Source organism: Polypterus senegalus, chromosome 8 (assembly GCF_016835505.1).
Source record: "Polypterus senegalus isolate Bchr_013 chromosome 8, ASM1683550v1, whole genome shotgun sequence".
NCBI classification, from domain to species: Eukaryota; Metazoa; Chordata; class Cladistia; order Polypteriformes; family Polypteridae; genus Polypterus; species Polypterus senegalus.
Window position 1 is genome coordinate 98,904,860 of NC_053161.1, and position 19,498 is coordinate 98,924,357.

Here is a 19,498-nt window from a genome sequence, read left to right on the forward strand (position 1 = left end):
TCGAAGCAACTTTGTCACACTGCCACCAAATACTCACAGAAAAATCCACAAGTTAATACACACGCTGTCTCTAGAGTTTCAACACACTGAATCCTCCAGGGACTACTTACAAAAGGTCACATTGACAATCGTGTTACGTTATTTTTAAAATCTTTCCTTTTCTTAGCACAAGCAAAACTGAGAAGCTTATTTAGGTAGGCATATATATGACAGCAACACTCATGACAATGTCAATCATGTTACGATATTATTAAATTATATATATATGAATGACCTCCAAAGAGCGCTGAGACTTTTGATATCGTGAACGTGTCTGCAAAAACTGGGGTCTCCTGCCAAGCAAAAGTCGAGCAGCCGGCGCACGCGCATAGCTGTGCCAGAATTTGAGACGCTGACTGCGCTTCTGCCTTAAGTCAAAGTGAGCACTTTTAATTTTTTTCATCCTCCCCCTGCACTATAGCCCAGGCAAGTGCAAACACGGGACCCCTTTTCTACAATGCGGCAAAGTAATATTAAGGCGATTCCCACTTTCTTTTGCACTTATATGATTATGAGGTCGTCAGCTTGGATTATGAAGACACGCAAAGGAGTAGAGGACTGACAGTGCCATCACAGCCGATTAATGGCAGGGACGTCTCACCAATCTACACAAGACCCACCGCGACTGTCCCCAAAAGACAATCATAACATCAGCAAACACATCTCTCTATACTATATAAAAGAAAAAGGCAACTTTCCTTTCTTTACACCTTTTTTCCTTTTATCCCAAACCAAAGCCTTTCTCTCTTAGCACTGCAGAGGACACAAAACTAATTTTCTTTAAATGCCGGTAAGGCACATTACCAGAGGCAGAAATTTGAACGTTCACATAGAAAATGTCATTTCTATACCACAGCTGTCCTGTAGCGCCTTTCAAAGTGGATCTACTACTGAGAGATGATCCATATACATTTTAGCTGCTGTTAGTTACTTACCTGTTGTGTTACACAGTCTTTAAAATGTAGTTTACCCACAACCACTCCAGTAGTGCTTAATGTACCTGTACTTCTTAAAACGTTAATGTTTTACTGTTTAATAACTTATAGACTATATTTTATTATTTTTCCCTTGCACTCAGTGACCAAAGCTATACACACACATATAGACACATACATATATATACACATATATATACCTGTGTGTATGTTTGTATGTATGTGTATATATATACACACACACACACACACCTATCTACATTATATATATATAAATACACACACACACACATGCATACATACATACACACACCTATATATAATTTGTGTGTGTGTATGTATGTATGTGTGTGTATATATGATGTAGATAGGTATGTATATATATATATATATATATATATATATATATATATATATACTGTATATATATATATATGTAGACTCAAACCCATTATGACAGCAGCAATCCAAGCTGTGAGAAAACAGTAAAAGGAGGCGTGTCAGACGTCGTGGTACATTTTCTGATGCAGCTAGACGAAATGAACTTTGTGACCCTGCCACCAAATACACAAAACAATTACTTTGACAATCATGTTACATTATTTTTAAAATGTTTCCTTTTCTTTTTCATAACTTCTTTAACACACAACATCGCTGCGAAGCGTGGGTATTTTGCTATATATATATATCACGGCAACACTCATAACAGTGACAAAACAATTACATTGACAATCATGTTATGTTATTTTCAAAATGTTTCCTTTTGTTTCTCTTTCCTTCTTTAACACACTACTTCTCCGTGGCCAAGCACAGGTATTTTGCTATATATATATATATATATATATATATATAGATATAGATAGATATATATATAGATATATATATATATAGATATGAGAACAACACTCATATCAATGACAAAACAATTACATTAACAATCATGTTACGTTATTTTTAAAATTTTTCCTTTTCTTTTTCATACCTTCTTTAACACACTACTTCTCCGCTGCGAAGCGTGGGTATTCTGCTAGTATTATATAAAACATAGATTAAGTCATAAGTATTCTATATTTCATATAGTGCATTTTTTGTTTATATCATCTCAAATTTTTTTTTTTAGTTGTAACACATGCAGTATGAAATATAACTTAAACCCTTCATTCCATTTTAGCATTTTTGGTATTTAAGAGTTAAGTATATGAAAATACACTTGTAAAATGAGATTTTATAAACCTATTATGGTGACTGCTATCTTCCTCTTTCTTTGTTTAGTTTCTATATATTTCTGTTAATGCTTTACTTCTTCAACCTTGAAGGTTTAAGCAGAATAAAAGAGTTAAAGAAAGGTATACTGTAAATTTCAACATCTAAAGCTGCGCTGGCACTGAGGTAGAAACTTTAATCAAGAATGTCTTTGTTGGAATGTGTAAGGTGTAAAGCAAGAGCACAAAATGGACCCACAGGCAGTCCATTACAAGGCACATTCATTCATTCTCACCAGATCAATGTAGAATCACTTGTTGTGTTCAAGATCTACCCGGAAACCAGTGAAGCTGGAGAAAATGCAATCACAAATGGTTAGAACATTGTGAACGCTGGCCCCGGCACAGACAGACGGAGAACATTTTCGCACCCAACACACTTTTATTTACACTATGTACAATAATATAAAAGTCTCGTGCACTCACACACCCCAGTGCCTCTTGCACTGATTCCCCCAAGTCCAGGGCCCACAGTCCTTGTGCCTTCCTGGCCGCCTCCAGTCCTTCCACAAGCTCAGTCCTTCTGCCTCCCGACTTCTACCGCTGACTGGAGGCGGCCCCTATGGGGGCGGATGGGCTCCAGCTGCTTCCGGCACTTGCGGCGGCCACACCCCTGTGTGGCGGAAGTGCCGGCCGTGCACCCAGAAGCCATCTGTGTCTCCCCGGTCGTCTTCCCCCCGGCACTTCCTGGTGTGGCGGAAGTGCCGGGCTCCTGGGATAAACAGGTACTGGGACGCCGCCTGGCGGTGGCCACGGGTCCCTACAGGGTTGGGCTTCCAAGCCCTGTACCCGAGGCCCCCTGCATAACCAGGACGGACGCCCCCACTCAGTCTGGAGGAGGCACACGCCCTCCTCTGGTCCTCTAAGGCGTCCCAGCCGGGCTCCATCCCCGGCCAAAGACCACACGGGGTAAACCGGCATCGGGGCGCCGCCCTCGACCCGTGGCTCCCAACATAACCTGGACGGATGCCCCCTCGCGGTCTGGAGGAGGCACAGGCCCTCCTCACATCCTCCTATACACAACATGTATACACTACACACTGACCTCACCTCTGGACCTGTGATGCTAAAGTGTTAACCATTGTTAGTTCCTACTGAACTCAAATACAAGGGTTTTCCATTAGCCTATGCCTATGAAAATCTAAAAGCGAAAATATAATGGAAAGTTACTTTGACCCGAAATTTGCTCATGTCAAAATATGTAAATGAGTAAATTAAATTACACAGAGTGGTTATTAGAGTTAATGGCTACCACCTTCATTTTTTACACGTGTTCTTATATACCATACGTTTAGTGGTGTCAGGTAGCTGAATAGCCAGAAAAGGACGCAGAAGGCAGGAAAGAAAGACAAAGGAGGATACATGGAAAGGTTCACTCGGGATCTGGTCTAGTTCAAAGGGTTCAATATGCAGTCAAAGGGTGGGGTAGCTGATGGGTGATCCCCCTTGGAGATAGGAGGCAATCATATATGTATTGTCATATACGTGCGCTTAGGAGGCAGTTAAAAAGCCTAAAGGTGAGTGAAACAAAGGGTTAACATACGGTACTAACCTGACTCTCTCATTCTTCTCATCAGGAAAACTGAAGAAAAATAGAGTACTTACTTCCAGGTTCCAAGATGGCCAACTAGATGTCACTCCCGGTGCATACAATGACGATGCCTCCGGGGCTTCCTTGTGACAATACTTCTGACTCATTCTGATGACATCACTTCCGGTCCTATGTTGATATCCCGCCAACTGATTTTCGTCTCCATTTTGTCCTCTGTATAAAAATGCCATTTTCTCATCTACCATTCATCATTTGTGATATATATGCTTTTGATCACTGCAATTAACTCTTTTTTGTGTTTTTTTTTCTTGTCCTACAGACATTATACGGGGATGGTCCCCAAACCTTTGTTATTGTGGTACATCTCTTTATTTTTAAGAAGAAAGATTATCACAATTTGCATAGTCAGCATGATTCATTGTTCGAGGAAAAATGACTGAAGAACAGGATCTGAACTCTGTCTTGTCTACCATTATGGCGGAACTGCGTACCCTGAAGGTGCAGTTGAGTGAGACTCGGACTCAACTTGCTGAAACCGAGGTTCAGGCTACAGCAGCAGTATGGACAGACGCCACTCGGTCACTTCCCACTCAGCTTACTTATTTGACTGAGGGGGACGACACTGAATCTTATTTTTTGATATTTGAGCATACCGCCCAGCGAAACGCATGGCCGAGTTTAGAATGAGCGTACCAACTAGCTCCCTATCTGATGGGTGTGGCAGTTGGCCTATTTTGACTTAATTGAGGAGCAGGCAGCCGATTATGATACCCTGAAAACAGAGGTATTTAAACGCCCTCCCCGATAATATTGCCTCGCAAGTCTGGAAGCAAATCTTCAAGAACATGAATGCCCTAATCCAAATCGTGGAGTGTCATTGGGCTGCTTGTAAATCAGAATGATCCTCTCGTCGAACCCAAAAGGTACGTGGGGCAGCTCCTGAGCCCACTCAATGAGCTCCTGAGCCTGCCGTCTAACTTAAGAACAAACAGTTTGGCCTTCCCTGCTGTTTCAAGTGTGGGAAGTTTAGACATTTATCACCTACATGCCCCAACGAACTAATGGACTGCTCAATTACCAAAGGAGAGAGGTATTGTGTTGTGGTTAACCCTTTGTCTCTTCCCTACACAGGTGCAGTCCTTATAAATGGCTTTAAGGTGAGGGCTATGTTCGATTCCGGGAGTAACATTTCAATTGTTGCTTCCTGATTTGTTTTACCGCGAAAATGGCTTAAAATAAAAACTAGCCTAAGATATATACATGGGGATGTCCAGTACTATAAAACTGCCACTTGCGTGGTGACCGTAAATTATTCCATAAAAAAGTGAACCATGGCAGTATTACCGGATCCTCCCTTTCCAGTCATAATTGGGCGAGACTGGACAAACAGCAATAGCGGTATAAACATACTGTAACTGCTCTTGAAACTTGGGCTTAATAATGGAGAAGGATTTACCTACTCCGACTGCCTGCACGCCGTGTACGACGGCCACTAAGACCCACACGGCCATACAGTGTGATGGAGTTGATGTCCTATAGTTTGTCATCTCAGTTTTTACTTACGCCTTCCTCCTTTAAAAGAGAGCAATGGAATGATGATTCCCTAAAATTTGCTAGGAATACAGTAGTGTCAGTTTAATGAACATACGTCCATGGATCCCTTACCACAAATGCCTTTCTTTGTAATTAATAATGAACTCTTGTATCGAGTGGCAGAACATGAGGGTGAAGTGAGGACATTGCTCTTAGTGCCACATACTTATCAGTGACAATTATGTGAACTAGTGCATGCCCACCTTCTAGGAGCCCATCTAGGCACCGAAAAAACACTAGAGAGAATTAAACTCAGATTTTATAGATATAAATGAGGTGGTCCAACGCTTTTGTGCTTCATGTTCAGAATGGCAACTTTGTCAGATTCCCTTATTGATATCCCTTCGAACGAGTCAGTGCCGACCTCGTAGGACCTTTAGAACCCTGACTAAGAGGCCATAAATATATATTGGTCTTAGTAGAGTATGCCACCCGATTTCCAGAGGCTGTTCCTTTGCACTCGGCTACTTCAAAAATCATTGCACGGGAATTAGTAGGGATATTCGCTCGTGTAGGGATCCCCAAAGAGGTTCTAACGGATCAAGGGACTCCCTTCACTTCGGGGATGTTCAAGGTGGTGGCTAAATTACCCCAAAATAAACATCTAAAAGCATCAGTCTACCATCCGCAAACAGACGGATTGGTGGAACGATTTAATCAGACTTTAAAACAGATGTTATGAAAAGTAGTTAACGAGGATGGGAGAAACTGGGATCAGTTACTGCCACTTGCATTGTTTGCCTATCAGGAGGTACCGCAGGCCTCCACAGAGTTTTCTCCCTTTTAACTGTTGTACGGAAGACGACCCCGCGGTCTATTGGATATGTTAAAAGAAGGATGGGAAGAAGAGGTCCTTCCTTCCTCAAACATATTAGAATATAACGCGCTAGATTGGAGAAAATTAGACTTATACTAAAAGAAAATTTGGAAAAGGCTCTAGCAGCACAATCTCATTATTACAATAGAAACACCACCATCCAGGAATTTATCCCAGGTGATTGTGTAATGGTACACGTTCCTAGTTCTAATTTTAAATTATTGGCCCATTGGCAAGGCCTTTACGAAATTTAGAAAGAAAAGGACTCATGGACTATTTGGTGAAACAACCCAATCGTCGGCAGAGTGAGCAAGTATATCATATAAATCTGCTGAAACCGTGGAAGGATAGAGAGATAGTTCCCTCCTCTGGACAGCCACATTCCCTTTTCATATAAAAATCACATCTTAATTTTGGACCAGATTTGAACAAAAACAGGACCTAGAAATGGCTATCCTGTCAGTTCCGGAAGTAGTGAACCAGTTACCAGGATGGACTACATTGATTGAGCATGACATCATCACTGACCTGGGAGTAATTGTCAGGCTCCTCTGTATAGGCTCCCGGGGGCAAAGAAGATGGAAGTAGAGTTGGAAATCAGACAAATGCTGGAGTTAGGGGTTATTGAAGAAAGTTACAGCCCCTAGTCTAGTCCAATTGTCGTGGGTCCAAAACCCGGTGGGTCATGGAGGTTTTGCAATGACTTCTGACGCCTTAATCAGGTCTCTAAGTTTGATGCATATCCAATGCTGCGACTGGATGATTTGCTCTATCTGCTAGGTAGCGCTCAATTCCTAACTATGCTCGATATGACAAAAGGGTATTGGCACATTCTTTTAACGGCCTCCGCTAAATAAAAAAATGCTTTTAGCACTCCGAGTTGACATTGGCAATACACTGTTCTTCCTTTTGGTTTGCACGGGGCACCAGTAACCTTCCAATGTCTGGTAGACACACTGTTACGGCCCCACAATTAATTTAGTGCAGCATATCTGGATGATGTTGTTATCTATTCCAGCACGTGGAAGGAACATGTACTGCAGGTAAAACGGTGCTCTCCACACTAGCACAAGCTGGGTTTCATATTAATCCCAAGAAATATTTCTTTGGACTAAAAGAAGCCAAATATTTAGGCTATCTGGTGGGCGGGGTACCGTTAAACCACAATGCTCTTAAGTTGATGCCATTATAAAGTGGTCCCGTCCGGTGACTACGAGGCAAGTACAAGCATTTCTGGGTTTAGCGGGTTACTATTGTCGTTTCGTACCTCGTTTCTCACAGATCACTTCGCCCCTTAAAAGTGGTATGGGACAATCTAGCTGATACTGCATTCAGTGACTTGAAGTTGACCCTTACATCAGTACCAGTTTTAAAATCTCCTGATTTTTCTTTTCCTTTTTATCCTCCAGACTGATGCATCAGACACAGGATTGGATGCCATGTTGAGCCAATGCATTGATGGTGCTGAACACTCCGTCATGTGCCTTAGCCAGAAACTGCTGGACCAGGAGACTAGGTATACCGCGGTGGAGCAAGAAGTGTTGACAATCAAGTAGGATATAACACAGTTAAGGTACTATGTATTGGGGCGTGAGTTTACACTGGTGATGGATCATGCCGCTCTTCAGTGGATGTCCATTCAGCACAAGTCTAATCCCTGCGTCACTAGGTGGTTTTTAGACCTTCAACTCTATCATTTTAGTGTCATTTATCCTAAAGGTTTCTGGCAGGCCAATGAGGATGCTCTCTCCCGTGTTCACAACCTCTTGGTGCAGGCCGCCCGATCCAACCGGTCTGTACTTCATGTCACACATGTGCGCTTAGGAGGCCTAAAGGTGAGTGAAACATTGCGAGACAAATGGTTAACATACGTAACTAACCTGACTCTCTCGTTCTCATCAGGAAAAGCAAAGAAAAGTACTTACTTCCGGGTTCCAAAATGGCTGACTAGATGTCACTCCCGGTGAATGCAATGACGATACCTCCAGCGCTTCCTCATGACGACACTTCCGACTCATTCTGATGACATCACTTCGGTCCAATGTTGATGACGTTGTATCTGTCCCTCAGCTTTGATCTCATATCCCACCAACTCATTTCCCGTTTTCATTTTGTCCTCTGGATAAAAACGCCATTTTCTCATGTACCATTCATCATCTGCAATATACGTATATGCTTTTGATCACTGCAAATAAGTCTTTTTTGTGTTTTTTTTCTTGTCTTAAGGACATTATACGGGAACAGTCCCCAAATCTTTGTTATTGTAGCGCTTCTCTTTATTTTTAAGAAGAAAGCTTATTACAGTATGCATATATATGCCATGCAAAAGCCAGACATTTAGGTTTTTATCTTTGTTCGCCGGACTGAGGACATGAGGTCAAAAAGGAGGATTTACCATATGTCTGACAACCTAGGTAAGTTCAAATGCCAAATATAATTTTTTAAGACTTATCCTTAAAGCCTGCACTTTACAGAGGAGGAGAACTTTTTAAAACCCCTTGGCCATAGACACAAAACAAATACACTTTAATTTGGTAATTTAAGTAAAAAAAATATAAAAGCAAAAGGTATCAATAGTTCTACATGATTCAAAATTTAACAAGGCATGAAAATCCAAAACAAAGCCAAAACACTCCACCAGTGTTGCTGCATTGTTCTTCACTGCTATATCATTTTGCTGTGGCTCTTTTCCTGACAGACGTGTCATGGACCCAAAACCCAATAGTGTGCCAGAGGAAACCCACACCTTCAATTCTTTGGTCGTGTATGACTTTCTATTGCGATTGAGTGTATGACCGATCAGTTGCCCTGTGCAATGTGATTCACTGTCCGCAGAGCTTGTCACGTTTTTTTTCCTGTCAGCCACTGCATGCAGCAAACACTACTTAAATACAGTATATAAAGTGAACTGATTAAATTTAACACTGTTTACAGGAAATGGTACAGTTTGTTAATTCAAGTTAATTTTTTTAAAATATTTTATTGAGGTTAAAGACCAGATTGTAGTAACAATGTATTCAAAAATATAATACACTTCAATACACCATTTCCAAAATAGTTATAATGCGTTAAATTCGAATCCATCCATCCATCCATCCTCTTCCGCTTATCCAAGGTTGGGTCAAGGGGGGCAGCAGCTTGAGCAGAGAGGCCCAGTCTTCCCTCTCCCTGTACACTTCTTCTAGCTCTTCCGGGATCCCAAGGCATTCCCAGACCAGCCGAGAGACATAGTCCCTCCAGCATGTCCTGGGTCTTCCCCGGGGCATCCTCCCGGTTGGACATGCCAGTAACACCTCACCAGAGAGGCGTCCAGGAGGCATCCTGATCAGATGCCTGAGCCACCTCATCTGACTCCTCTCAATGCGGAGGTCTGAGTTTCCCACCCTATCTTTAAGGGAAAGCCCAGACACCCTACGGAGGAAACTAATTTCAGCCGCTTGTATTCGCGATCTCGTTCTTTCGGTCACTACCCATAGCTCATGACCATAGGTGAGGGTAGGAATGTAGATTGACTGGTAAATTGAGAGCTTTGCCTTATGGCTCAGCTCCTTTTTCACCATGACAGACCGATGCAGAGCCCGCATCACTGCGGATGCCGCACCGATCCGCCTGTCGATTTCATGCTCGTGAACAAGACCCCGAGATACTTGAACTCCTCCACTTGGGGCTGGATCTCTCCCCCATCCCTGAGAGGGCACTCCACCCTTTTCCGGCTGAGGACCATGCTCTCGGATTTGGAGGTGCTGATTCCCATCCCAGCTGCTTCACACTCAGCTGCGAACCGATTCAGAAAGAGCTGGAGATCATGGCCTGATGAAGCAAACAGGACAAAATCATCTGCAAAAAGCAGTGAGTTGGGTGGTGGCCGAAGGCGTTAAATTCAAACGAACACTGAAATTAATTCAAAAATTGATAAAAAATCATCCAGTGGCTATAATGCATATAAAATCAATGTGTATGGATCATTTTTATTTAAGTTCTCCTCTCATAATTCTCTGAATTTCAAATTGTTTATCCAAGTAGATGGGAAGAATTTTGATGGCAATGGCAAATAAAATTAGTGATAAAGGGCACTATGCCTGGGTTCTTGTTTTATAACTTTATAAATAAAAATTTTGTATTATTTACACAAAATAAAACCTCTGATATGGGGTACAGAAGTTTATTTCATGCAGTCCAACCTCTAATTTAAATAATGTGGTGAATAAGTAACCCAATTCAGCTTTACCAAATGCTTTCCGTGCACCCACAGAAAGCAAGACCTTCAGGGACTGTCTTACAGTTGATGTACAGTATAAATTTCAGTATGTTGAATTTATGTTGGAAATATGCTACTAATTGTTACCTTTAAGAAACACACAAGAAAACATTGCCTTTATTCTGTCTGTAAAAACATTGGCCAGAGTTTTAATACCTCTGTTAAGTAAAAAAAAAAATGCTCTGGATGCACAATCTAATGGGGTTATTTTTTTTAGGAAAAATGGAAATTGGTACCTAGTATTGTCTTTTTTGTATGTGGCACAACCAGCAGGCACATAAAAAAGAAACTTACAGAGGCCTTAACAATGATGAGAACACAAAGCACAGAATACAATTCATTCTGTTAAAACATGAAGAGGCCAAATCACTAACATTAATACTGTTAATACCTTTAGCAGTACATAGTTGTATGTGATAGAACAATGCTAAAATAATAATAAAGGATTCATTTAATAATAACAAAATGATTGTATCATTCTGATTATTACTGAGGTCTATAGTGATGGGTGAAGTTACATAACTTCCAGCATTAAAAAAACTCAGGCGGTTGTAGTTGTAATTAATTCTAATAAGAAAGTTACCTTTTTTTTTTAATTGGATGTAAACATTGTTTTGTTTAATATCATTAATACTGTTGGTTCACTTAGGATTAATGAGGCTACACTAGTATATCACCACCGTGAAACACAGAGAAAATAATTATAAGCAGCTTAGGGGTTAATGACAAAGAGTACCTAAAGTGATATTATACTAGCTTATAATAATTATGTAGCATTAATAAAGTCAGTCTATAGTCTACCTTTGGTATAATATCAGTCTCAACTTTAAAATAAAAAATTTAAAATTATATACCTGTAAGCTTTAAAGTTCTTCTCAGCTTCCCCAGGTGTGTAAAATAGATAATCAATGGCGCCACCTCCTGATGCCATTATAAGAGCATACCATGGCTGAGAGTGAGATAGGGAGAGAGAGGGAGACAGACAAAGAGGGAAAGAGCCACCCTATGGTGGCATAAGAGACACACTTGCAGTTATAAGGCCTTGATTAGCCATCATACCAAAAAGAGCTCTCCTTTAGCTCCAGTGATTGAAAGCAATGTTCTGTAATCCAAAAGCCCAGAGTTTAAGTTTTTGGTGCTGCTGTCTCAAGTAGGACAAGCAATCAAGAGGGTGTCCTTTCCACGATTGAATTTGACAGCAGACATAATCATACTAATAATAATAATAATTAGCCAAAAGAGCTAGGGCAGTGCCAGGATGGCATAGGTAGGGAAAGGTCCAGAGAAGAGACAGAAAGCTCCACATACAACTAAGGTTTTGTGCATTCTTTAAGTGTATTGCATGTCCCAGATAGGACAGGGGCCTGGATGAGAGAAAGAGAAACAGCATGGTGGGAAGTAAGTATTCTTAGGATGGCAAAGGTAACCAAGCAGGAATTCATGACCCTATGCTTATGAAAAATATAAATAGAGAAGCAAATGCAGGAATTCCAGAGATGCCAACACCTCCTGGCCACAAGACGGCACATGCCTACCCCAAGGGAATATATAAGGCCTCAAATAGCGAGGGCAGCTGAATTGCTGACCTGATGGACATTATCCCTTTAATGCAAACTGAATGCTAAGGGATGCAGTGGTTGCCATGAGCCCCTGTGAAAGTTTTAGTTAGGTTTCCCTAGAGGATATGGACATGACATGAGGGGGTGTATTGAAGGGGCACTGTGGTGGGCAAGTGGACTAGCCTACCCTTCACAAGACATACAGTAGATTCAAGACCTGTTTATTCAGAGCCGGATGGAAGCAGGTTTGTTGTTCTGTTAATTTTTATGTTTTAATCATTTTGTATATCCTATCCTGTGTCTATTTTGTTTTATACAGGTGTCATACTTTGTACTTTTTGGCTCCTTGATATTTTTTTCTCTAGAGGGAGAGCTGTCATGACAACTCCCTCATATCACCAGCACTCAATGCTTGCTGTAAATTTTGTAACATGTTTTGTTGATTAAATATTAAACTTGATTTTAAATATTTTATTCCTATCATTCTATCAATTTTTCAGCCTTCTTTTGTCTATTACAGTGCCAAGGAGGCTTATCCTGGCTGCACCTGACACAAGGCAGGAATAAACCAATGAAACAGAGTGAATACTCTTATGCACATACCCACATTCATTCACATAGGGGGTCACTTACTCTAATAAACAATAGTAAACCCCCACAATAGACACCTGTTGATCAAACTCAGTGTGGGCAATCAGAAACATGGAATTGAAAGTTTTAAAGCAATAATACTAACCCCTGTGCCGTCATCCCACCTAATGTTTTACATGTTGAAAATATCTACACTTTACCAGTTAAGGGCAGACTGTTTGTATTTGAGTATCCACAATCCCAAAGGATCTAATTAAAACTGTTTTCTCTTTTAGGAAGCTTAAAGTCTGAAAGGTCTCAACCTTTTTGTGCCTTTTTTGTTTGTTAGTATTTCTTGACATTGATTGAAATGAGCAGTTGACGAGAGGCAGAGTGAATGCCAAGGTAAACAAAAAAGAAATATTAAATGTGTTTTGTTCTACCAAAATTGTTCTTGCACTAGTCTTAAAAAGGTTAATTTCTGATTGTTCGTCTCATTAGCAGGCTGTTAAAACAGATCATAAAAGGCTTTGTGTGAATGTTAAGGATGAAGTAATGGATCAAATAAAAAACTTCACTGGCAATGTGACTATTTAATTGTCAAATCTTCTAAGCAATTTCAAGTACTAACCCAATTTAAACCGAAACTTGAAAAACATTTAAAAAATAGCAAAAGCAAACAATGTGGTTGATAAACACAAATGTTACCATGCAATAATGACCCTATTTAGTAGTAGCAAAGATTACTAAATAAAATATGTTCAAGAGCTTATATCTTGTGAAGTAGAATGCACATTATACTTTAGGAGAGTCACCCTTGCTGTTGAGGACATACAGTATTGTTTATTGCAAAGTGAGGGAGCCCTTACAGTACCAAACATTCACATTGAAGACTTAATAATGCAAAAATTACAAAATTGGTGTGTTTAAAAAAAATACATGGAATAAGTAGAGGAACATGCAAAGTGCAGCTGTCTCTGATTGTTGATTTCGGTTTGTAAGATGGGATAACATGTCCACCATGTAAGTAGTATCAAGAAGTTATCTTCTCACCTTTTCTTGTTTGACCCTGTACTCTCTTCTCTTTCTTGATCTGGCTTTAACCCCACTGTGGGGCCATTTCCAATCAAGACTTTAAAACATTTTCTGCACCAGAAGATACTTTAACTACAGAAATTGCAAATCCCTTTCACAGCTTCTAGAATACTTGTCCTGCAAAGCCTTCAGTTCCCCTTAAAGGGCCTTAAAGAGATGGTACAGTTCCAACATTTTCAGTCCATGTTAGTATACTTTCAACTTTTTTTGGCTGGAGGTAATTGACTAGGCTCTTGCCAGTCCTCACATTTAAAGGAGTAAGATGCCTGTCCATGTTTTTTCTTAGGAAGTTTTCAACCAGGAGTTTCTTCTCTCTCTTCAGAAGATCATACATTCCCACCACTTATGAAAGTCGCCTGTCCTGCAGCATCCCAGGGGAACATTATTTATTTTGGATGGTTGGCAGCACAATGAGGATTATGTTTTTTGATTTCTCCAGCACCTTCAGTACTATGGATTATCTGTCAGGCAGACTCAATGACTATGCTTCTAGATGAGCCACCAGGAACAGTCCTGTCTCCATTTCTCTTTACTCTGTACAGATCCAACTATAAATATAACACCAGACATTCTCAGATGACTCTGTACTTTTGAGTATATTGATAAGGAGGATGATATAGAGTATAAAAGTCAGGTGGAGAGCTCTGTTTCTTGGTGCAAAAAAAGAATGGTCTACAACTAAACATTAGCAAAACCAAGGAAGTGGTTATTGACTTTCATCACATCAAAGAGCCTCTATGTCTGGTCACTATTCAAGAAATGGATGTCGAGGTGGTGCACTCCTACAGGTGCTTAGGGGTCCACATCAGTCACAGGTTGGACTGGTCTCATAACACAGAGGAACTATATAGAAAGTGCAATGTTGGTTCTTTTTTCTTAGGAGATTGCATTGTTTTAATGTGGGTACTGAAATCCTTCACATCTTCTTCTGATGGCCAATTTGACTTCCTACTCTGTGGTGTGCTGGGCTGGTAGCATCACTTCTAGACAGGCCCACTGAATCAACAAGTTGATGAAAAAGGCAAGCTCAGGCAAGCTTTAGGATGCACTCTGGGCCCCCTGGAGGTAGTAGCAAAGAAGAAATTATAAAACAAAACGGAGTGCCATTATGAACAATGCTGCACATCCTCTCTCTGACACACTGAGGACTTTCAGCCAATGAATAATTCAGCAGAAGTTGTCAAGAAACGCTACTGGGCTCCTTTATACCAACAGCAATATGTCTGCATAATGCCTCACTGTGACTGTTCCTACCAAATCAGAAATTTTCTTTCTTTTTATTTTTCTTCATTTTTAGATGTGTGTTCAGACTATAGTGTGTATCTATCTATCTATCTAAATCTATTAAATACCAAGGCTGTGTTGGCTGGAAAAATTAATTTGCAATGCTAGAATGGTGCAGTGTGAACAATGCATGCCCCTATCTTTATTCTGGGGTGACCTTCCTTCAGTTTAGGGAACACACGTTTTTCCATAGTGCAAAGACATGCTGTGCTCCAAGGGAAGTGCAAAGATTCTCAGTTATGCTGATTTAACTTTATACTTGGCTGAGCCACTTAATTGAATAGACTGTCTGGAGTTGGTTCATGCCTTAAACCTATTGCTGTCAGATATATAGAGTATTCCTCCAGCCTTTAACCCTGAAGTAAATTATGTATGTTATAAAAATACTGTACATGTTTGAATGAAAGAATACTGCAATACTGTTTTCCAGTGAAAATATACAGTAGTGTAAATAAAAACTAATTCAGAAACACTGAAAACACTGATATTTAAAGTATTTGCTATGAACCATGATTTTAGCATATCGGTGGATAGTCAGAAAATTATTTAATTCAACTGTTAACATTTGATAAACACTTCAGTGATGGACAGATATTGTTAGATTGTGTTTATATTAATTGGTTTGGAACTACTTGCTTGACTATTTGTGTAAACAAATCTGTATCTTTATGCATTATGTAAGTAGTAATTTATAAAGGAGGAATTACATTTTACCTTGTTACATTAGATGTGGCATATACAAAGAATGTAAGGTAATGGTGTGTATATAAATATGATGTACTTTTAGACTTGTTCCATTAGTAAAATGGCAGCCATTGCAGAGTTTGAAAGAGCTTACTTCACCCACCTGTCACACACAGACACAAACCTTGTTTAATATTTACTGATCTCAACTTCACAAACCCAGTGATCAAATTTTTACAATACTTTATTTTAATTTGGTAAGAAATTATATAATGTGCCATTTCCTAAACTGTTATAAAAATATTTTGAAAAAAACATAATGATTAATTTGTATAGGTGATACCCACATGTTTTATATCATTCAAAACAGTCTCAACCAATAGAATACAACCAATGTGATGAACCCACCTACTGAGCTGGCTTATGCAAGCTATAGCCTAAAAACTGAAAATACAGTTAGAAGCACGCTTCAGACTTTTCCGTGCTAAAAATGGCACAAGCTCTTACAATAGAATGTCCTGATCAAAATGAGTCCAAACACAATCTTTAACAATGCACACATAATGAAATATCCTAAAAATAAAACGCAACAAGATTTTACATTGGCTAGTACCCTTTTGTCTATCTAGGTAATTGGTTTTGACCCATAAGGTCATACACTGAAAACGTTCTACCATTGGATAGCACAGAGTCAGACTTTTCTAATGACATATGGATGTCCATAAAAGAGCATGTGGAGCACAATCTAAAGCCATGTATAATGAGGGACGCAAAGCAATAAAGCACAACTTTGGCAAGTATACAAAGGATCAATAGAATTGTTTTGGCATCTTTTTGAAGAAATGGATTCTATTCATCTAAAATATTAGACTTTAAGTAAGATTTCGAGGAAATAGACCAAAACAATGATCAAGAACTAGTGGATTTTAAGTTCAATAAAGAAAGCAGTGTTGATGAATATGTTCCCGAATTAAACTTACCAAACTTGTACAAATCAAAATACTTCATATTTAGTTTCACCATAATCAGCAGTGCTGGAAGTAGGCTGGAGTACTAACACTTCTTTCAATTTGTACCATGAATACCAGCACCCGTTGTTAATGAATCAGTGAATACCAGTACCCAGCACTAATGCTACTCATAGGTTCCACAAGAGCCCCCCACTCCATCCCACTCGTAAGTTTTTTGTGTACTTGAAGATTCATGGGGATTCAATCAACTGGTAATCTGTCACTGCATTGTAAGTGTTATAGGGACCCACGACTGATTAGTTGTCAGAGTACCAACAGCAATTTGTTTCAACTTCAAGTACTGTTCACAAATGCAAACCTATGTTACTGGAAATTTACATTACTTTTACATTTTCATTTACTTGGCTAATGCCTTTATCCATGGTGACTTTCAACATTTATGACACAATTGGTTACATTTCTTTTTTGGTTTTCCAATTGGAGAACAGCAAGTCAAGGTCACATGGTCACACAGTGTCAGTAGCAGGAACTGAACTGACAACCTCAGTCCAAAACCATAACCACTACACCACGCTGCCTGCCATATAAATTATTATATGTAATGATTGTCATCATGCAGTCATTATATACATTTTTAAGTGGATATTGTGTATATATTAAATATAATATGTATATTGAAATGCATGAAATTGTTTATCCACAAGCATTGATAGCTTTCATATAAAAAGTCAGTTTTTTAGTTATTGTCAATGTGCTGTCTCGCTGTCATTGACCTCTTATAGTTGTTTATTGCATTTCATAAACATGTTGATAAAATTGATGATTCCAAAGAGAAACATCTGCTCACATCTAAGGCATATGATGAACCATTCTAAACTCAAAAGCTCTCACATTCCTCATCAAAAATGGAAAGGACCAACTTACCTGTGAAATCTTCACACCTAACCATAGGTACAGGCCCTGCCATTTCCCAAACCAACAACCTCAAAAATGAGAAGACAACAGAAAAGGCAAAGAGTGCTACTGGTCAATGCAAAGACAAAGAAACATGGTACTGCATGTCAGATGATGTTTGTGATGTTCCACATCAGGAAAGTTTTGCACCCAAGCATCCTCCAGGGCCACTGTCATAGATCTATTCTTCATTTCAGTTGTTTCAAGTATTTTTAGCAGCAGTACTATAAACATCCATCCATTATCCAACCCGCTATATCCTAACTACAGGGTCACGAGGGTCTGCTGGAGCCAATCCCAGCCAACACAGGGAACAAACCCCAGGCAGGGCGCAAACCAACTGCAGGGCACACACACCAAGCACACACTAGGGACAATTTAGAATCGCCAATGCACCTAACCTGCATATCTTTGGACTGTGGCAGGAAACTGGAGCACCCGGAGGAAACCCATGCAGACACAGGGAGAATATGCAAACTCCACACAGGGAGGACCTGGGAAGTGAACTCAGGTCTCCGAACTGTTAGGCAGCAGCTCTAACCACTGCGCCACCGTGCCACCCACTATAAACATCATTGGTGATAATACTAATAAATTTGCATCCAAAAGCATTATATTGGGGAAAAATAATGGACTCCACTCAGTAAGTGTTCATTTTTCTGTGAGATTTTTGAGACCCCAACACCTTTCCAAATGCACAGTGCTCGACAGCCCCCTAACTGTGCTGTGCCCTGAAACAGGCAGGAATTGGTTGTCTGCTGCCAGTTAAAATACAATTTCACTAGCTTACCCCGTAATGTGTCTGTTGCCCATTGTTTAATGCAGAGAACAGTTAAACCTGGCTGCTGACCTGGCCATGGGCTCATTTTCTATCTCTTCTCTTGTTCAAAAAAGGGAGTCTGTTCTTTTGATCTGAGAAGGAAGAAAATGCAGGACAACGCCATTGTCACTGCTTGCATGCTGCATATGTTTAAGAGACAGCTCCCGTTTGAATAAATGCTTTGAGAATGTTCCTGTCTTCACAACAGTAAAGATGATTTTTCCAGTAACCTGTAGTTAACTCCTTCTCTCTTGTGCAGGTTTATTACCCACACATCACACTATGTGTTAATTTTTTGACTACCTTGCTTTAATTTTTTACATGCACATAGTCAAAACAAAAGATGTGACAGATTACTGGAGCATAAAGAGTGACTGTACCATTTCAATTCAAAATTCAGCAATGTCCAGAGACAGATTACTTGCAGTTTAATGGTCTCAGACATTCGTTGGAAGTGTTACCACTGGAAATATTTTCACATCATCTAAACTAATTACTTAAAATACAATCCTGCTCTGTACCATACTGTAAACAAAAATTAGATGGGAGCTGCCACCCCTCTCTGAAAGGTAAAACAAAAGATCATCATGGAGGTAGACACCGATAACTTGCAGAGTCAGTGTCAGAGAGGATGCAATTGAAACAAAACAAAAGTGAATGAAGTGCCACTGTTTTGCTTATGGGAGCTGCTCACAGTGGACACCAAAAATGTACAGTCTACTGATGTGGACAGTTTGTTATTTTAAGCACCCAGATGATTAAAAACTGTTGTGCTGTTTTTATTTTTATAATTAAATAAATATAATTGTTTTAGTAGAAGTATTGCATCCTCTCTGGTCCTGGCAGAATGACACAATGCCAGGTAGAAAGATGCAGATGTAATACATTAAAAGAAAACTGTGCAAAGTGTTGCTCTTTTGCATGCAACAACAGCTCATGAAAGATGACAGTTAGTGTTGACTGCTGTAGTGAACTGTTTTGTAATAAGCCTACATGCCACTTTCTGTTTAAACATATGGCACTTTTTCTCACTACTCAAAGCACTTTTCATAGTATGTGGGAAGCCACGTCAGCTGCCACCAATGTGTAGCATCTACCTGGATGA